Source organism: Cavia porcellus, unplaced genomic scaffold, assembly GCF_034190915.1.
Source record: "Cavia porcellus strain 051 isolate PalLab524CR breed Dunkin Hartley unplaced genomic scaffold, mCavPor4.1 scaffold_5, whole genome shotgun sequence".
In the NCBI taxonomy this organism is placed as follows: domain Eukaryota; kingdom Metazoa; phylum Chordata; class Mammalia; order Rodentia; family Caviidae; genus Cavia; species Cavia porcellus.
Genome location: NW_026947488.1, coordinates 107,429,835 through 107,442,454, shown reverse-complemented (window position 1 = coordinate 107,442,454; position 12,620 = coordinate 107,429,835). Strand labels below are relative to the sequence as shown.

General features: G+C 35.9%; 1 long non-coding RNA gene across 1 annotated transcript in view; it reads left to right on the top strand.

The window, feature by feature from the left end:
• LOC106026084 (uncharacterized) overlaps positions 1-12,620 on the top strand; it is a 31,277-nt gene that overhangs the window by 1,162 nt on the left and 17,495 nt on the right. The window contains exons 2-4 of the long non-coding RNA XR_010047175.1: positions 7,627-7,677; positions 8,410-10,221; positions 10,448-10,480. This is a non-coding gene — a long non-coding RNA (uncharacterized LOC106026084). The remainder of the gene's footprint in view (positions 1-7,626; positions 7,678-8,409; positions 10,222-10,447; positions 10,481-12,620) is intronic.

Genomic DNA, 12,620 nt, shown 5'->3' with positions numbered 1-12,620 from the left:
AACTTAATCTTTAAGAGGCATTTTAGATTCAAATTGCGGCAGGAGATTAAGGTTGCATTAAACTGGACAACCAACTCTGTGGTGTGTGCCACATCTCATGGAAAAGTGCAGTTATCATTAGGAAATGTGATGTTTCTTTTAAAAAGAAGATGTGTGCAAAACACTGCACCCAAAATGACTCCAGGAGGCCAGGGATACATCTCATCTATACAGGGTCTGCCTGCCAAATGCAAGGTCCTGATCGGTTCCTGGTACCAAAAATAAAACAAAATAAAATGCCTCTAAGCTTAATGCATCTGGAGCACTGTTCAGGGAGCAATTAGCAAGTGATCATCTCAAATCTTCATTTACAAATGGTCATACTAATCAAATGATGTTGTTCTTGCTCATTAATTTATATTTGGAAAAAGGGCAAGATAACTTTTTGATAGGACAATTTGCATGTGGTGAGAGGCCAAGAGAGTTTTTTTGAGGGAAAAAAGTCACAGAAAAGAAAAAAAGCAAAAAGGCAAACAATAACAAACTCAATACAATAACAGTATAGGTTTCCAAAACAGGATGATAAGAATTTGACAAAGGTTGTAATATTGCATATTGTTACCTTCAAAGGGTGGCTTAGATTAACAGTTATAGACATGTAAAAATGATCTAATCGTATAAGTATTAACTGTTCTTTTCCAATAACCAATACTATTAATAGTATATTCATTTTAGTTATGTTATGTATATATATGTATATATGCATACACACATATATGCATATATACATATATACATATACATGCATATATGAATGAATTTCTGTTTTGTTTTTCATTTTACTTTATTTTTTTCCTCCTTTCCCCTATCCTAGTTACTTTTCCTCTTTGAGCAGTTAGTTCCTGACCTTACACAGTTTTGGATCATATATACATTTTCAGTTTCTCACACCAGAGAGACAATATTTACACATGTGAGTTTGATGTATTTTATTTATTAGTAAGGTCTCATTACATCGTCTTACTTATAAAAGTCTCAATGTGATTTTTTTATAGCTAAAGAGTATTCCATTGTATAAAAATACATGTCTTTTTTATTCATTCCTTGATTGATGGCCACTTAGGTTGTTTCCAAGATTTGGCTATTACAAATTGTGCTGCTAAAAACATAGGTGGACATATATCACTGTGGTATGATGTTTTCAGTTCTTCTGGGAAAATGCCCAGAAGCAGGATAGCTGGCTCAAATGAAATCTCCAATTCTAGCTTCATAAGGAGTCTCTCCACTGATTTCCACAATGATTGAACCAGCTTACACTCCCACCAACAGTGGAGAAGGGTTCCTTTTTCCTCACAGTGCCTCCCGCATTTGTAATTGGTTGGTTTCTTGATCTTGGCCATTCTTTCTGGGGTGAGATGGAATCTCAGTGTTGTTCTCATTTGCATTTCCTGAATGACATTGATGTTGAACTTTTTTTTCATGTATTTACTTGCCATTTGTATTTTTTCAGCTGAGATGTGTATAGTCATCTCAAATACCCATTTTTGGGTTGGGGTCTTTGAATGTGGGGGCCTGATTTTTTAAATTCTTTATATATTCTAGATAGTATTCCTTTGTCTGAGGTGCAGTTGGCTAAGATATTTTCCCAATTTGTAGGGTTTTCCTTTCATTCTGTTGGAGATTTTCTTTGACATGCAAAAACTTTTTAATTAGGTGAAATCTCAGTTGTTGATTCCTGCAAGTACTTCTCATGCAGTTTGATTTTTGTTCATGAACTCTTTGCCTACTCCTATGTCATACAGATTTCTACCCACTGTGTCTTCAAAATGATTTAGTGTTTCTGTTCCAATATTTAGATCTTTGATTTCTTTTGACTTTCGTTTAGTGCATGGTGATAGACATGGATCTGGTTTTAGTTTTTGGCATACAGAGAATCAGTTTTTCTAGCACCACTTATTAAAGAGACTGTCTGTCTTTCAGTGTACATGTTTGGCCCCTTTGTCAAAGATGAGGTGGTTGAATGTTTTGCTAGTTGTGGCTATATCTTTGAATCTATTTCATTGATCTCCAGGTCTGTTTTTATTCAAGTACAATGCTGATTTTATCACAGTAGCTTTATAATATATATTCAAGTGGGAGATTGTGATGAATTCTGCCTTACCTTTGTTACTCAGAACTGCCTTTGCTATTCTAGATCTCTTCAGGTTCCAGATAAATTTTAGGGATGATTTCTCTAGATCTGTAAGGTATGCAAGTGGTATTATGATTGGCATTGGATTAAATCTGTATAACAACTTTGGGTGAATGAGGTCTAGAGAGTTTTTATAGGGCAATTGTCCCAATTTCTTATTTACATGGGATAGGAGTTTTCCAAGGCATTTTGATAATAATTGAGCCTTTCTCTTTATCCTTTGGGCCACTGTGAGCCTTCTTCACCAGTGTACTCTTATAAATTGAATTTTGTTTTCTGCTTTCTGTTTTCAACAAGTCTACATTCTTGCTGCCTTTTCTCTGTGTCTAGTCCAAATCTCTGTTCAAGACATCATTCTTGTGAGTAGCATTGTTGAAGTCTTAAGCAAACTCAGATTTATTATTCTGTCATTAGAAAAAAATAAGGAAATTCACACATAACGTTGCTCTACTCATTTATTGAATGAATAAAACTTTTTATGAAATGAAATTTTATGTATTTAGTGTATGTGGAAAAAAGAGAGGAGGAAGAGATAGAGAGAGAGAGAGAGCAAGAGAGAGAGAGAGAGAGAGAGAGAGAGAGAGAGAGAGAGAGAAAGAAAGGAGTTAATAAGTTGTGTTAATAGTTTTGTTAATAGTTGTGGCTTGGCAAGTCCGGTACCAACATCTAGTTTCCTAGATTTAATTTAGGTAAGTCATTATAAGTAAATAAGAGCCTTATCCTTAATCATTGCAATATATTTCCAGTGAAAAAGTTTTTGTGTTTCATTCACTAAAAGCAGTCACTGGATGTAAGTTTTAAGGTCTATGAGGATAAGGACTGTGTTTGCATGACCCACGATTATAGCCACCGTGTTGATTCCAGATTTGTTTTCAGAATAGATAATCAATACATTTTAAATGAGCGACAAATTTAATGAAGACTTGGTAGCAAAACTTTCAAAAGTAGCTAAATTTTACAACAGTGCTAGGAAAAATGATATGCAATCATGTGATTTATTCATTTACTAAAACATAAAAAAAGAACAAAAATGATGATACAGAATTTCAGACTAGCATAATAGGACATTAGCAATGGTTAGTATATCGCATATTGTTATCTTTGAAGTAGTTGCTCAGATTATGAGTTATAGGCATGAAAAAATAAACACTGAGGTTCCTTCTGTGTGTATGAGAGTGTTTGACACTGGGGGATAAGAAATAAACAAAAGAGAGTAAGTTTGACTACACGCAGCTTACACTTTGAGTGAGAAAACAACAAGCAATGGGAGTGCACATGTGCTGCGTGACTGGCATCGGAATCGACCACTTCCAAGTGTTCCGGTAATCTTGGGCCTTCCCTGCAATAAAAGCAGTGTATCCCTCCATGTGTGATATAACATGCTTTCGGAAAGGTAGTGCATATTATTTCATAGAGCAAGCCTCCAGAAACCTTGTATGTTTTTCTTGACTGCTTTGTTCTTAGGTCTCTGCCATACTTTGATTTCTGTGCAAACATGCCCAGAGTAGACTAATGTATAAGAAAGAAAAGTGAAATGTGGTTGGCTGCCACTCAAATCAAGTGAAAGTCTGAAAAACTTCTAATTCTCAAATAACTTAAGGTGCAGGGGTAATATAATCCTAGCATTATGTGCTCCTGAGATTTTTTTACCAGTTATGCTGTATTCTACAATAGGTTACTGGCACAAAGCAGTCTTAATATTATAGGTAATTAAATGAGGTAAAAATTAATAGGCAGTAAGAAAGGAACAGGCCCAGGAGGAAGTCAATGTGAAAATGAGAATATATCAAAACAGACTGGACTTATCAGAGACTCCTACAGTGAGACCCAATCTCCTGTCAGGTGCTACCATGCACAGAAGAAAGAAAGAAAAAGAAAAAGAGAAAGAAGCAAAAGAAAGATAGAAATGAAAGAAATGAGAAAGAAAATAAAAGAAAAGAGAGAGAGAGAGACAAAGTGGTGGTACAAGGGGATCCAGGATGACCAGTTGTTCACAAGGCTACACAGCAGCCACAAGGAAACTTGACCTCAGCATTTATTGATGGGGGAGGGGATGATCGGATGACAGTAATTTAGCAGGTAGCTGTGGTTTTACACTAATGAGAATCTTGCCCTGGAGATACTTTACTCTTCATAGTTTTAAACTTAATCTTAGTACATGGGAGAGGATGAGTTGCCCCTATAGGGATAATGGAAAATCTCAAAAGTGTGATACACAAAACTTCAAGCCTCTGTTAATCTCTTATGGAAGTGTGCAACACTAGCCATTGTGATTTTTGGTCCCTAACATGAAGGTGTATCTGAAGAAGGCAAGGCCTCAAGATTAAAATACAATGTATAGATTTACATACATCCCTAAAGGGTGAATGGGACTTAAGATTACATTGTAATTGGTATCATCCAGTCCATTAAAACTAGATATGTATTGGACACCCAGTGGGTGACCCGAACAGCTGGACTTATCCATTCTCAAAATGTTCTTGTTTGAGAAGTCATAGATAACCACGGCTAGTGATGTCAGTCCCATACCCTGGCACTCTGCTTCCTATTGGATCAATAAGAGCTAAGTGGCTATATTTATATTCTTGCTGATTGATTATAGTTTGAGCCATGTTGTATCCACATGCTGGACAAGTTGTATTTCACAGAGCCTTCAGTGACAATCCATTTCTGAGACCCCTCTTGTGTTTCAGAGACTATGTCTTAATAAATCTTTCCTATTCTTTACCTGCTTTGTCTTCTGGAATTCATTTTCAAACTCGGCACATCTGAACACGAGCAGGTTTGGTGTTATACTTTTCCTGTATCATTATCACATTTTAAGTGGTGATCATTGCTAAGGTGAAACAATAAAAATAAAGCAGCTCAATGAGAAAATGTTGAACTCATCACATATTCACTGAGAAAGTGTAAAAAGTGAAGAGAAATTTGTGTAGAAATTAAGAATAAAGTGAGAATTCCAATTTAATATTTCTTTTGGCTTAGCTACACACTAAATAGGCCAGTTTCCTGCTTCCTGGTCTTCTCTCTCCTCCACACTTTAGAAAATTTGTAGTTGTAATTTCTGTATGAGATGTAAATATTTTTAAAAACTCCTTGGCGATTTTACAAGAGTGTTTCACTTGAAGGATAGAAAGGCAATCCCTCTGAAATGCATAATTTGATATAGTGCAAAGAAACTAAATGTTCATATGTGTTGTGTTCTCTAAAATTAAGATTGAATTTTTGAATCAACAGACGTTAAGAGCAGAGAAAGAAAATTTCTGTCTGAGAGATACACAGAAAGGGTCCCACGTGGATTGCCCAAGAAAGCCACAAGATGAGGCAGGTCCAACCTGGGCAAAGTGGGCACACAAGATGAGCAAGAGGTGGGACAGAATTATGGTCAACCAGTAAGATTATCAGTCTAATTGCTCAGGTAGCATTGATTAACTTAAGGATGAGGGCCTTTGCTTGTAGCAGCTGAATTAGTGGCCCCTTCTGGCTTCCTCAAGGTGATGTGTATCCATGCAGAATATCAATCCCTGATGTTTATCTTTAGGGTGTGACTGCATTTGTTTTGTCTTTCCTTTTGAGATCTGGCCCAAGGTGCTAGGTATTTGTTTTCCCTTACAGTTGCAAGGTATATGATCATGCTTATAACTGTCAAGGAAGATAGAATCTGTCCTAATGACTGAACATCTATGGGAGTATAAGAATGTAATATAGTTCTAAGTATGAAACTATCTCCTATCCTCAAAACAAGAGAAAGTAATTTTAAAGGTTCTATATGACATTCATAGAGAAATTTGTATGCTGGTGTTTGAAAACCAGTGTAGAATTTAAATGAATAATATTAATTATTATGATACATAATATTCCTAGTTACAGTTATACATAATATTCCTAGTTAATATAATTCCTAGTTCCACTAGGAATATGATATCAAGAGTAGAGTCTCTGATATAAAGGCCTTACCATTAAGACCAGTATCTTCTTCAAGCATAGGCCACCACACAGATAAGCTGTGAGATACCTGACATAAAAAGATAAAGACATATAAGGAGATACAAGCAGATAATTGTGAATAAAAGAAAGGCAGAAAAGATTTTTAGAATATGGGTGGAGAAAGGACTGAATATATAACAATATAAAAATTTACTAAGCTTTTGGAGTAGCTGAGAGAATGAATTAAATGTAAAGAAGACATCACTAAGAAGGCAGTAGAGAATGTCTGGAGAAACATAGCAGGTATATGACAGTTGGCCTTTTTCTTTCAAAAATGACTTTCAGTGTAGTCCACAGGACAATGAGCATATTTATCTTGTTTCTAGTCTTTTTGAGAAATATTAAGAACACTAACTTTTCCCCTTATTTCTTTTTCTTTATAACTGCTGTTTATTTTCTCTTATAACATTAGAATAATCATTAAATATATTTTCAATATTAATGAGATATGTGTATCCCAGCATAAGATTTAACTACCTGGTAATGATAGTACCAACAATAAGAAATACTGTACAATAGTGACCTGATCCAAATTCGGTTTAGATGTTATGCACTGCCAAAGTATTTACCCTGCTTCCTGGGCTGCAACAATTATCCTAAAAGAAATCAGGTAACAGCTTTTGGTATGGAGTGTTACTTTTAGTTACTTTTCTCTTGTTTCTTAGACAAAATGCCCAATGACCACGTGAAAGAAAGAAAGTGTTTATTTAGCTCACCATTTTTAGACTGTGTTTGTTTCAGTCCATAATCAGCTGTTCCAAGGAAGGTGGCCTGACTGGGGGGCAACAGTTCAAGCTGCAGAAGACAACAAAGCAACAACAGCAAAAAGGGGAGAACAAACCTCTTTTCCTCTCTTACATTGTATGCAGGCTCTCCACCTTCTGCTGGTCTAACACTCACACCCTCTGCCCCTCTCTTGCACAGTCTCAGAACTTTTCCCAAGTGAGGACCCTGACCCCCTGCTGAGTCCCTTAAACTTCTAAACTTTTCAAATTAACACAAACAATATCCTAGAGCCCTAAGGGCATGTCCTCTACACTGTAGGATGTAGAAGTGCTGAGTTATCCATATAAGCTGCTAAATTTCTCTAGTCGACACACTGCAAGGTTTTGGGGAGCAAGAGAGACCCACGGAACATTTGCTGTTAAGTGAATTTTGCTGGATTGACATACCTGGTTCAAATTATTGTAAGTATTGGCTCCTACTGACTTCTCCTCATTCTTTTTTTAGTTGGTGGTGACATTTTAATCACATGGTAGAATGGAAGTCATAGACAAAGCATTCGTGTGCCCTTTTTTCCCACTTATTGCCTTCTGGGAGATGTGTGGATGATGTCTGGTAGATGAAATCCTCATTTCACTCCTCTAAATACATCTTGAAATCCAAGGAGGGACAAAGCAATTAGTTTAAAATAATTCATTCTTTAATGTTTATCCTTACATTCTCTCTCTAACTTTGTCTCCATCCAGGAATACCAGGTTGAATCAATAATCAAAATTGCTACACATATTTTTGTGAGTGTAAGTATCATGTACTTTTTTCATAGTACAGGCAATAAGGGTGTTAAAATATGGAAAAATATACTTAATTATACAGAATTCAAGGAAGTCAAGACATAAAAATGACATTCAAGAAGTAAAGTTACACATATATCCTATTTAGAAAAGAGATATGTTGTAATACTCATAGATGGAAACCAAGTTGTCATTGAATGGGTTCAGACATGCTAAGGACAGATAAAAGGATTCTCTTTTCTGAAGGATAAATAACTTTGTGAGATAGGACAGTTTTTCACCAAATAAATATTTAAGCTATAAACAAAGACAATGTCCTTTGTGAGCACAGCAGAGCATCTATCAAATAGTTGGAAATTATCTGAATTTTATGGAATTTAGCTAAAATTTCAGACTAATTGTGAAGTACTCTGGGGATAACCAATGACACCAGAACATATTCTTTACTACCTATTAAACTACAACACTATGAAGAATTAATGTACTTTTTCTGTATTTTTATAACAAATAATTGAAGCAAGTAGAGAAAAATAGAGGTAAACATAAAGACAACATAGTGCAGAGACACAAGGAAACATTGAAATGTGACTTCAAGGTTTACTTGAAATGATTGTAGCCATTTGACTGGGCAGAACTAACAATATTTGATGATATTAATGGTATGTTAGTTACTAAAATGTATTTTCAAATTATTGCATTATATTCTTTTTGCTGTTCTTACTATTCTCTTGTTTGTAGGGAACATATATACTTGTGTGAGCTGTTCACTGAGAATCTGTAACCCACAGGACAGGCGGAGAGGTCAGCTAGGAAACAGCAGAAGACAGAAGACAAGACTGCAGTGATAGACAAAGATGGATATCAAGCCAAAGGCAACAGCACTGCGTGCTGTCGGGCAACAGCAAAGGATCCCTGTGCATGCAAAAAGAAAGTTGCACAATATGAAGGAAGCAGTAAAAATGAAATGAAGTAGAAGAGACATGCAGAAAGAAAAATGCTCTCGGATATGTCACAATCGTCTTGATTCTTTACCTGGAAAACCTGTATTTTTTCCTTTGTAATTATCTAATATACTTTGTGTCAAAGAACAAGGACCTGAGTTCCACTTAAAGAAGATGAAGAAGTTAACAGATACTGTTCTCGGGTTTTATCATGAAATTAGAAATGAAAATTTTCAGTTTCTGGTAGTCATGAACAGAGAGCCTCAGGTAAGCCCGAGAGTGCAGGCAGACAGTCAGGATGCTCCTGCGCAGGCTCCTCAGGTGCAGCTGTGCTGGTGGGAAAAATCATGCTGTTTAGCCTAACGAGGCAAAACAGAATAAAGGCCAAGGTAATTCAGTAGAGAGGGTCTTAAATGCACAGCTGTGTCAGCTGCTGCCTCCTTCCCACCTGGTCTTCATTTTTTCTCTGTGTAATCTGTTTGCTTCCCTACTGGGCCTGCTAAGATTATCTGATTCCAGGCCAAACTGATAATATTTGTTATGAGGTCCTCCAAAATTAATAAAATTTGAGTTTGTCATCTTGGTGTTCCCTGAACTAAAGTTAACTACCTGTGTCAAATCCTAAAGTACACTTGTTACACCAGCATCAGGCTAAGATGTAAATCTCCATTTGAACTACGGAATAGCTGCACTGCTCTTGAAACGCTACATGCACAGAGAGATGTTTGTTTGTAAGTGGATACAATAGACAGAGTGCTTGTTGGTGTTTTAAAAGCCAAAACCTGGAATACTTTTCTTTTGACTTTACATATGGAGAAAATTACGGTGTAAAATGTAGACAAGAATAAAATAATACCAAGATGAGTAAGTCCATTAAAAATGTAGATGAGCAAATGACTTTAGCATTATTAATGCTGACTGGGAATTTGACTGGCCAAATGAGCATGTTTATACTTGGGACCAATTAAAAGGCTTACCATTTTAATCACTGGCAGAACTGGACATTCAGTGTTTTCCTGGATGACAAGAATTTTCTTTTGTTGTTTTTTCAGTTTGGCTTTGTTTTGGTCTAGTGAACTGCACCAGAGTGTCCTCAGTGTAGAGAAGATAACAATACGCTACCACAGTGTTAGTAACAATATCTTGTTACTAACATTTAGTAACAGTATCTCAGAGTCTCTCCACAGCTTGAGGGGAAAACATTGCTGCCATTCCTACCATGAGGAAAATCTACAGTAACAGAATGTTTCCGGAAGTAGAAACATCCTACCAGTCTGGAACCTCCACGTGGACCCGACCTCTCAGCTTTCCCTGACTCCCCACCAGGGCAGCTGCTGTGTAGGATCCGCTGTAACATACCAACGGCACAGGCGGTGCAGTGCGCTGGGGCTGGACTCATGGAGAATGTCCAGGAGCTTCCCAAGAAGACCCCTCCAACATTACTAGGCAAAAAGGTGGATCAGGAATACCCTCCTAAGCCCCAGGAACAGTTCCTCCTGAAATAATTAAATAGACCCACATCTTTCAGCTTTGATTTTTTTAATCAGCCTGAAAAGACCAGCTTTCAGATTCCCAAAGAAATTGCAAACACATCTTTAAAAAAAAAAATGTAAGTTCTGATTCCACGTAGAGTGACTGAATTGTTGAGTTACTCAGAATTTAAAGCCTTTGTTTAATTACTTGATTCATAGAAATTCCCTTGATTCACTAATATACAATTTAGTCCCCAAAGGCACTCTGATTTTCTATATTTCCCTCTTAAATTTCAATGGGTATTTTTCTATCACAGTGTTATACATTCTCTTATACGACCCTCTACTTTTTCTTTTTTTCAGTATGGGGATCAAACTCAAAGACCTTCTACATTGGTAAGTCTTTTAAAATATTTGGAATTTCTTACTTGTGGTTATTTGAAAAAGGTACAACTGTGAAAACACTTATTACTTTTCACAAGCCTGAAAAGTAATATACAGAAAAAATGCATTATCAATTTTGATATTTAAGCTTAATTCACAAAGAAATCCCCATCACATTTGGAGAAAAAAACTAATCATCAACACCAAGAAAATCCTGTCTTCTACTGTTTCGACCAGCTTTTGTTTCATAAAACATTAATGAAGCCTTTTCAATGACTCCTTTGCAGAGTCTGACATAGTGAGGTCCTCTAATGAATGCAGGGTAACAACCATCTTTGAGTGTAGGTTGTCAGCTGAAAGATGCCATTTGCTGTTTCTGTTTTGGTCCTTTGAGCATGATTTCGCTTCATGTGTGGCCCTACCATGGGCTCCAGTCTTCAGCCTTATGTGTGTATTGCTTCTCATTTCATCCTCAGATTTCCTAAGGATTTCATAGCCAAGCCTCGCTCTTGATTTCTCCTGCTCCCCTGGAGCAGCAGGAGATTTGTGGAACGTTCTCAGGCTCTTTCTGTGCAAGATTTTCTTGTCTTGTTTTGCACTTTTTTTTTTTTTGGTGGTCAATAACCCCACTCTTTTTCATACCTCAGATTTTTAAGACTTTTGTGACAGTTATTGTTTCCTTGCATGGCTTAAAAAGTAGTCAATAAAACTTTCAAATCTTTCTTGGGTCCTTATTGCCTTCCCAGCCCATTAGGTTTTTGCGTAGAAGCCAGAACAAAATGCAGGGAAGAAGATGTAGATATGCAAAATGGCTTTCATAAAAGCGCCTTATGTCACATTTATAACTTCAGTACACAGCTGATTCACAGTTCAACAGCATAATCATTAAAGAATAAGAAGGACAGCAGGGACTGTTTGGATGAAAGTACAATGAAAACCTGTTTAATTTTCTTATCTGTAAGTGTGAAAAATGTTTAGTAAGCTGGAATGTCACAAGAGGAAGCCCAGAGAACACAGGGATAACAAACACCAGGAGGACTACGGAAGAGGAAGTTTTATTATTTTCAACACAAGTCTCTCACAGACATTTTCTTAGATTTATGTGTAAGAATTCCACTGGTTTTCCTGTGATAATGGATATTTCACATATATAATTTATATACTGATTTTGTTTCTTACAGCTTATCACTGGATTGTAAACATGTTTTGGATTTTTATTGATATTTTATTTGGATAATCATCTCATTTGCAAAGAGTGACATCTTTTCTCATTTTCTATTTATTGATATATTTTACATTAAAATAGTACCATGTACAACTGTCAAGTAGGTGTACATAATCGATTTTCTGCTTTTTAATTCTAGTTCATTTATTTTTTGCTGATTATTCCCTTAATTATTTGGTCATTTTATTGAGACACAATTGATACTATAACTACACACATTCACATATACAGGTTGGAGTTTGACATGTTCAACCCTATTTTGTTTTGTTTTTTTCATTTACTTATTGGCCTCACTAGTTCATTCACTGTCATTTTGAATATTAATATTAAAACATAATTGTAATAGGTGTTTGAAAAAATAATTCCTACTTATAATTCTTTTTCATCATTTGCTCTTTGTCCCACATTTATGAGAAATTTGCCATTAACCATCTTTAGTCTTTTAATAGGAAAATAATTTATTTCTCATTGTTGGAATAGCCTTGCTTCACTCACATCACGGTGATACTCTCTTATAAATCCTAAATTTTGTAAAGCAATATTTTTTTTATTTCTGTCTATATCAATGGGAGATATGTGTACAATATTTTATTTCCTTAAATATTTTTGCTTTGCTTTTAGTTTAAGGCTTTCCTAAGGAGGAAAAGGATCCATGATAATGTCATCACAGTTTAGCACCTTTCCTTTTCTTGCTTTCTTCTGGTTAATAACCTGAGTAGTGCTTTCTCAGGTCTCCAGGTAGACTTTTATGGCTGCTTGATGAGGTTTGTGAACGTGAGCTCTGATATGTCACCTGTGGGGCCTGTTCTCTTTGTGATTCTTGACCACTTCTCTCATAGCTTCCTCCAATCTCTCCTCAGACTTCAGGAGAGTCATTTTCCTAAACTTTAAGGATTTAAAATATTGTATGTTTTGTTTTGTTTATTT